This window comes from Schistocerca nitens, chromosome 1 (genome assembly GCF_023898315.1).
Source record: "Schistocerca nitens isolate TAMUIC-IGC-003100 chromosome 1, iqSchNite1.1, whole genome shotgun sequence".
Classification (NCBI taxonomy): Eukaryota; Metazoa; Arthropoda; class Insecta; order Orthoptera; family Acrididae; genus Schistocerca; species Schistocerca nitens.
In genome coordinates this window covers 430,340,324-430,346,323 of record NC_064614.1, presented here as the reverse complement: position 1 = coordinate 430,346,323, position 6,000 = coordinate 430,340,324, and the positions used below count along the sequence as shown (strand labels likewise).

The window sequence follows — 6,000 nt, the reverse complement described above, 5'->3', positions numbered from 1 at the left end:
GGAACAAGGAACTATTTTTTAAAAAAATAGAACATAATTTTTGAAAAATAATAACTACCTAATTATTTGTCTGCATATTCTGATCCTGGTTCAGTAATCAGAAAAGGAGTGAAACTATACTTCCTAAAATTTCAGATCTCTATCTCTCAAAGCTTCTGAGATAATGGGTCATTAATATTACAAATTTAACACTGTAGGTATAGAACGTACGTACTCCCCTTAACACGTTTTATTACTTCTCCTGAGGAAGACAGGTAAAGGTTTGAATAAACATTTGTGGTTGGCTGTATGATTATCATTGAATCCATAATTCTACAGTAGTTGACTGCTGGGGGGAGAGATGCTAGAGTTTGGAGCGGACGATCTGTACGTGTGCCCGTCAGAAAAAGGAAATTTGTTTAATTGGATGTCACAAATGACTTTTGAACGCTATTAAGGTAAATACATTGTTTGTACTCTATCAAAATCTTTCATTGCTAACTATGCTTATCAGTAGTTGGTGCCTTCAGTAGTTAGAATCTATTATTTAGCTGGTGGTATTAGCGTTCGCTGTATTGCAGTAGTTCGAGTAACGAAGATTTTTGTGAGGTAAGTGATTCGTGAAAAGTATAGGTTATTGTTAGTCAGGGCCATTCTTTTGTAGGGATTATTGAAAGTCAGATTGCGTTCCGCTAAAATATTGTGTGTCAGTTTAGTGATGATCAGAATAAGTAAAGAGAGAAATGTCTGAGTACGTTCAGTTTTGCTCAGCTGTTTGAAAATCGAATAACGTAGAAGTTTACCAGCACAGACATTCATATTTTTGCAAAGGGGACGTTTCAATATTTATTTTGAGACGAAACATGTTTTACTGGACGTGGCAAGTCGCTACTATCATATAACAGTTGCGTTCGGCAGTGAGGCGAGACTCCCATCAGGACAGCGTGTTAGCTTACTCACTGGCCTTCTTGTAGACCTCAGCAGCCCAATTTCCTTTACATGAAATCAAACATTTTCCCATTAAGGCATACCTCTCTGCCACAACTAGTTTATCACAAGTGCTACCTGAGTGTGCAACACAAATGTATGTAATCGTTTTATGACCTTTATCAATTGTGCTAGCTACGGGACTGCATTACTTTCAGCTATGTTCTGCAGCTTAGATTCAGTTGCATATACATTGAGTTATAAGTTTCGTACTATCTAAACTTGCGAGATATTCTGAGTCCATGTAACTAGGAAACGAAAACAGGAAACCATAGCTCTTTCTATTGGTCATGAAGGTTACCTATTCCAAAAATTAGATTAAAAAGTTTGGTCTCTTTCGTCAAATCCCTTAAGATATTGCTTCGCTGTGTCCCCAAACGGTATGGCTATGAGTTTCAGACGTACATTGTGTGTCCAAATGTATGTACACGCCCAACTAAATTCCCTCTGTGTGAGTCAGGCACCATCCGAGGCCGTAAAATGGTAGCCTGAATTTATCAACATCAGTAATGTGTCTTCCGGCAAAAGAAACCAACGAGGAGAACTGAGCGAATCCGGAGGGCCCACAATGTAGGCAGGTATCGACGTCACTGCGGAAAGAAAAGTTCCCGTCAGTCAGCGCTGCAAGAGTAAGAAGTAACTGAACAAGACTGCCGAGGTCTACAGTTCTAATAATGCTTGCCCCGAAGGGTGACAACCGTTTTTGTCAACTCAAATAAATTGTCCAGGATCCCCTCACTATTGATAAGTGATAAAGGACAACACTCAACTTGATTAACGAATTTGGTTATTGTGGAATGAGCAATTTCCGCATTATTAGACTAAAAACACAGGCCATTTTTACATTTCTCTATCTTTTATAAAAATGTGAAGTTTAAGATCGTCTGATAGGAAGTATCCAGGGCGTCAAATATTTTATGTTGATGTGGTGTCGAAATGGGGCTCGATGCTTCCACTCCAAAACCATTCGGTCTTGTGGCGATGTTTTTAGAAGTGGTTGCGAAAACGAGGAAAAGAAGTGTATGCCAGTATTCTTGATACACCGTCACGTGCAACTTATCTCGGAGATTGGTGCGATCGGGGAACAATGTGGTGAGACATTCAGTTATCTCAGCGACAGCAGGCAGGAGAAAGTCGTGCAGAGTCGACCATCTGGGCCACAGGTAAGATGTTCTGTGACGTGCCGCTGTCTTTTCCGATACATGACGCAGAGATATTTGTGTCTTTTAATTAAAATGCTGCAAATGCGAGATTAATGTGTCATAAATGTTAATATGGCTGAGGTCTAGATATAACTGATGGACTTCCTACGCGTCATCAGGTGAAATTTCACATTTATTTGAGAAGAGATTTTTATTCCAATTTTTGATCAAAATGATTCTGGGCACTATGGTACTTCTGCGGTCATCAGTCCCCTAGAACTTAGAACTACTTAAACCTAACTAACCTAAGGATATCACACACATCCATGCCCGAGGCAGGATTAGAACCTGCGACCGTAGCGGTCACGCGGTTCCAGGCTGAACCCATTTTTGTAATTTGGGTTTTGAGTCAATCTACAAACAGATGGGTCATGGACTGTGTCCTTTGGCTCCCGTTATCATAAGAGAGTGTCGATTTGTTCACTTTACATAAAAAAATTTTGATCATAAAATAATTTGATGTGTCTAATAGACAGAGTGATTACACATCTACACGATGCAGTATTCAATGCAAGGAAGTTTGTTCACAGGGACCGCAAATTAAGAACAAAAATCTACCAGTAACGCTTAGTAAAACTCTATGTGTTTTGATTACCCCGTCAAACAGCTGTTCTCGTAACTGTTAAAAGTCACTTACCCTTATAACCGTGTCTTGATTTCACCATTAATCTAACACCTTTGAATGTATATCAGACCAGAGGCCACGAGAAGATTGGGGCACTTAAAATAATGGTATTCCAGAGTCGAATGCGTATGAGCTTTACAGGCAGTATCTGTCGTACATATGAGAACTTCCGAATATTGTGGTTAAGAACGAAAAGGCCGCCCCATGCCTTAACCACGTCTGATTCAGTTTGAACACTCAGTTCACATTCGTGTGTACTGTCACTTGTGCGCACTTGTATGATGAAGCTGGTTTTAACTCATTAGTAATGAAAAGAGATGCTGCTACTTTCATTATTTTAGTATATTTGAGTGTACATTTGTATTTTTTTTAATTTTTTATTTTAGGTCAGCTCTCAGTTTATGTACTAACTATTGTGCTTAAGAGAATCTGTGATCGCTCCTCTTTGAACAGTTGCAGGAGAGTGTTACAACTGCGTCAAAATGTTTATAGATTTTGTTTTTTGTTTTTACCGGTTTCGGGTTATTACTGTGTCCTCTTAAAATAAGTTCTTCCACTTGACAGCTGTATGTGTACTTGCTGAGTTTGTGGCACAGAACATTACATCGTCACAAACACGCCATATTACACCTCCCTAGCCTGCGATGTGCATTGAACGATTTACATTATTCCACCGCTCAGGAGCTCACGAACATTTACATCCACGTGGTCACCTCAGTTTCATTTTTCATCAAAGGAGGAAGAAGAAGACATATGTAAGTATTGGGGAAAAAAGTGAGTCGAAGTCCCTCCGTTGTTAGACTGGAGGGAAGTCTGAAGCCTAAATAAGTGACTAAGGGACCATGTGTAGCATGTACAGGGTGTTTCAAAAATGACCGGTATATTTGAAACGGCAATAACAACTAAACGAGCAGCGATAGAAATACACCGTTTGTTGCAATATGCTTGGGACAACAGTACATTTTCTGGCAGACAAACTTTCGAAATTACAGTAGTTACAATTTTCAACAACAGATGGCGCTGCGGTCTGGGAAACTCTATAGTACGATATTTTCCACATATCCACCATGCGTAGCAATAATATGGCGTAGTCTCTGAATGAAATTACCCGAAACCTTTGACAACGTGTCTGGTGGAATGGCTTCACATGCAGATGAGATGTACTGCTTCAGCTGTTCAATTGTTTCTGGATTCTGGCGGTACACCTGGTCTTTCAAGTGTCCCCACAGAAAGAAGTCACAGGGGTTCATGTCTGGCGAATAGGGAGGCCAATCCACGCCGCCTCCTGTATGTTTTGGATAGCCCAAAGCAATCACACGATCATCGAAATATTCATTCAGGAAATTAAAGACGTCGGCCGTGTGATGTGGCCGGGCACCATCTTGCATAAACCACGAGGTGTTCGCAGTGTCGTCTAAGGCAGTTTGTACTGCCACAAATTCACGAAGAAAGTCCAGATAGCGTGATGCAGTAATCGTTTCGGATCTGAAAAATGGGCCAATGATTCCTTTGGAAGAAATGGCGGCCCAGACCAGTACTTTTTGAGGATGCAGGGACGATGGGACTGCAACATGGGGCTTTTCGGTTCCCCATATGCGCCAGTTCTGTTTATTGACGAAGCCGTCCAGGTAAAAATAAGCTTCGTCAGTAAACCAAATGCTGCCCACATGCATATCGCCGTCATCAATCCTGTGAACTATATCGTTAGCGAATGTCTCTCGTGCAGCAATGGTAGCGGCGCTGAGTGGTTGCCGCGTTTGAATTTTGTATGGATAGAGGTGTAAACTCTGGCGCATGAGACGATACGTGGACGTTGGCGTCATTTGGACCGCAGCTGCAACACGGCGAACGGAAACCCGAGGCTGCTGTTGGATCACCTGCTGCACTAGCTGCGCGTTGCCCTCTGTGGTTGCCGTACGCGGTCGCCCTACCTTTCCAGCACGTTCATCCGTCACGTTCCCAGTCCGTTGAAATTTTTCAAACAGATCCTTTATTGTATCGCTTTTCGGTCCTTTGGTTACATTAAACCTCCGTTGAAAACTTCGTCTTGTTGCAACAACACTGTGTTCTAGGCGGTGGAATTCCAACACCAGAAAAATCCTCTGTTCTAAGGAATAAACCATGTTGTCTACAGCACACTTGCACGTTGTGAACAGCACACGCTTACAGCAGAAAGACGACGTACAGAATGGCGCACCCACAGACTGCGTTGTCTTCTATATCTTTCACATCACTTGCAGCGCCATCTGTTGTTGAAAATTGTAACTACTGTAATTTCGAAAGTTTGTCCGCCTGAAAATGTACTGTTGTCCCAAGCATATTGCAACAAACGGTGTATTTCTATCGCTGCTCGTTTAGTTTTTATTGCCGTTTCAAAAATACCGGTCATTTTTGAAACACCCTGTATGAACGTTTCCGAAGATGCAAAATAAAGTGGTAAGTTACGTTAAGAAGATATTTCCAGGCTCGGCTATTCCGCAGTGGCTAGCGTTGCTATCTCTGTATCACGGGGTTCCGGGTTCGGTTCCCGGCCGGGTTGGCGATTTTCTCTGCCTGGGGAGTGGGTGTTTGTGTTGTCCTCATAATTCCATTATCATCTTCATCATTCGCGACAGTGGCTAGCTTGGATTGTGAAAAAAATTGGAGTGTGAAAAAATTGGGACTTTGAACAGGCGCTGATGACCGTGCAGTTGAGCGCCCCACAAACCAAACATCATCATCAGTCTCGGCAAATTTTTTTTCAATGCAGTATTTAATATTTCACTCCTGTTTTACTAGGTCGACATTAGCAGTGCAACAATATAAACACCTGTCTAACGAAACTAAAGAAGCCATAAATTAAGGTGAAAGTAATTTTTATTGGTAAGTACCACTGCCACGCAATAGAGCGACTAATATTTTTAATATGATCGTGGTAAACAAATCCGCCACATTTGTAAGATACTTGATTGATCGAAGTGTTCCACGACATAAGTCGCTAAACACCACCACAGTTTCGGGGTCTTAGCCCCATCATCAGGTGTATCTGGAATTTAGCAGTAGTAGGAAGCCAAGTCCATGCCCTAGCACCTAAATATTTTAAAAGTGGCGACCGGGGATCAAGACGTCGAATTACTGCAACTTTGGATGTGATCACATTGTCTTGCAGCTTCAAACGTTAATTTTGTTTTAAGAAATTGAATTGTAACCTATACATTTCCATGTTAA

At 41.5% G+C, this 6,000-nt stretch overlaps 1 protein-coding gene across 2 annotated transcripts in view; it reads left to right on the top strand.

The window, feature by feature from the left end:
• The first annotated feature begins 2,035 nt into the window (after window positions 1-2,035).
• LOC126250926 (proton-coupled folate transporter-like) overlaps window positions 2,036-6,000 on the top strand; it is a 111,747-nt gene continuing 107,782 nt past the window's right edge. For both annotated transcript variants that reach the window (XM_049951599.1, XM_049951598.1), the window contains exon 1: window positions 2,036-2,129. The gene's annotated coding sequence lies outside the window, so the exon portion shown is untranslated. The remainder of the gene's footprint in view (window positions 2,130-6,000) is intronic.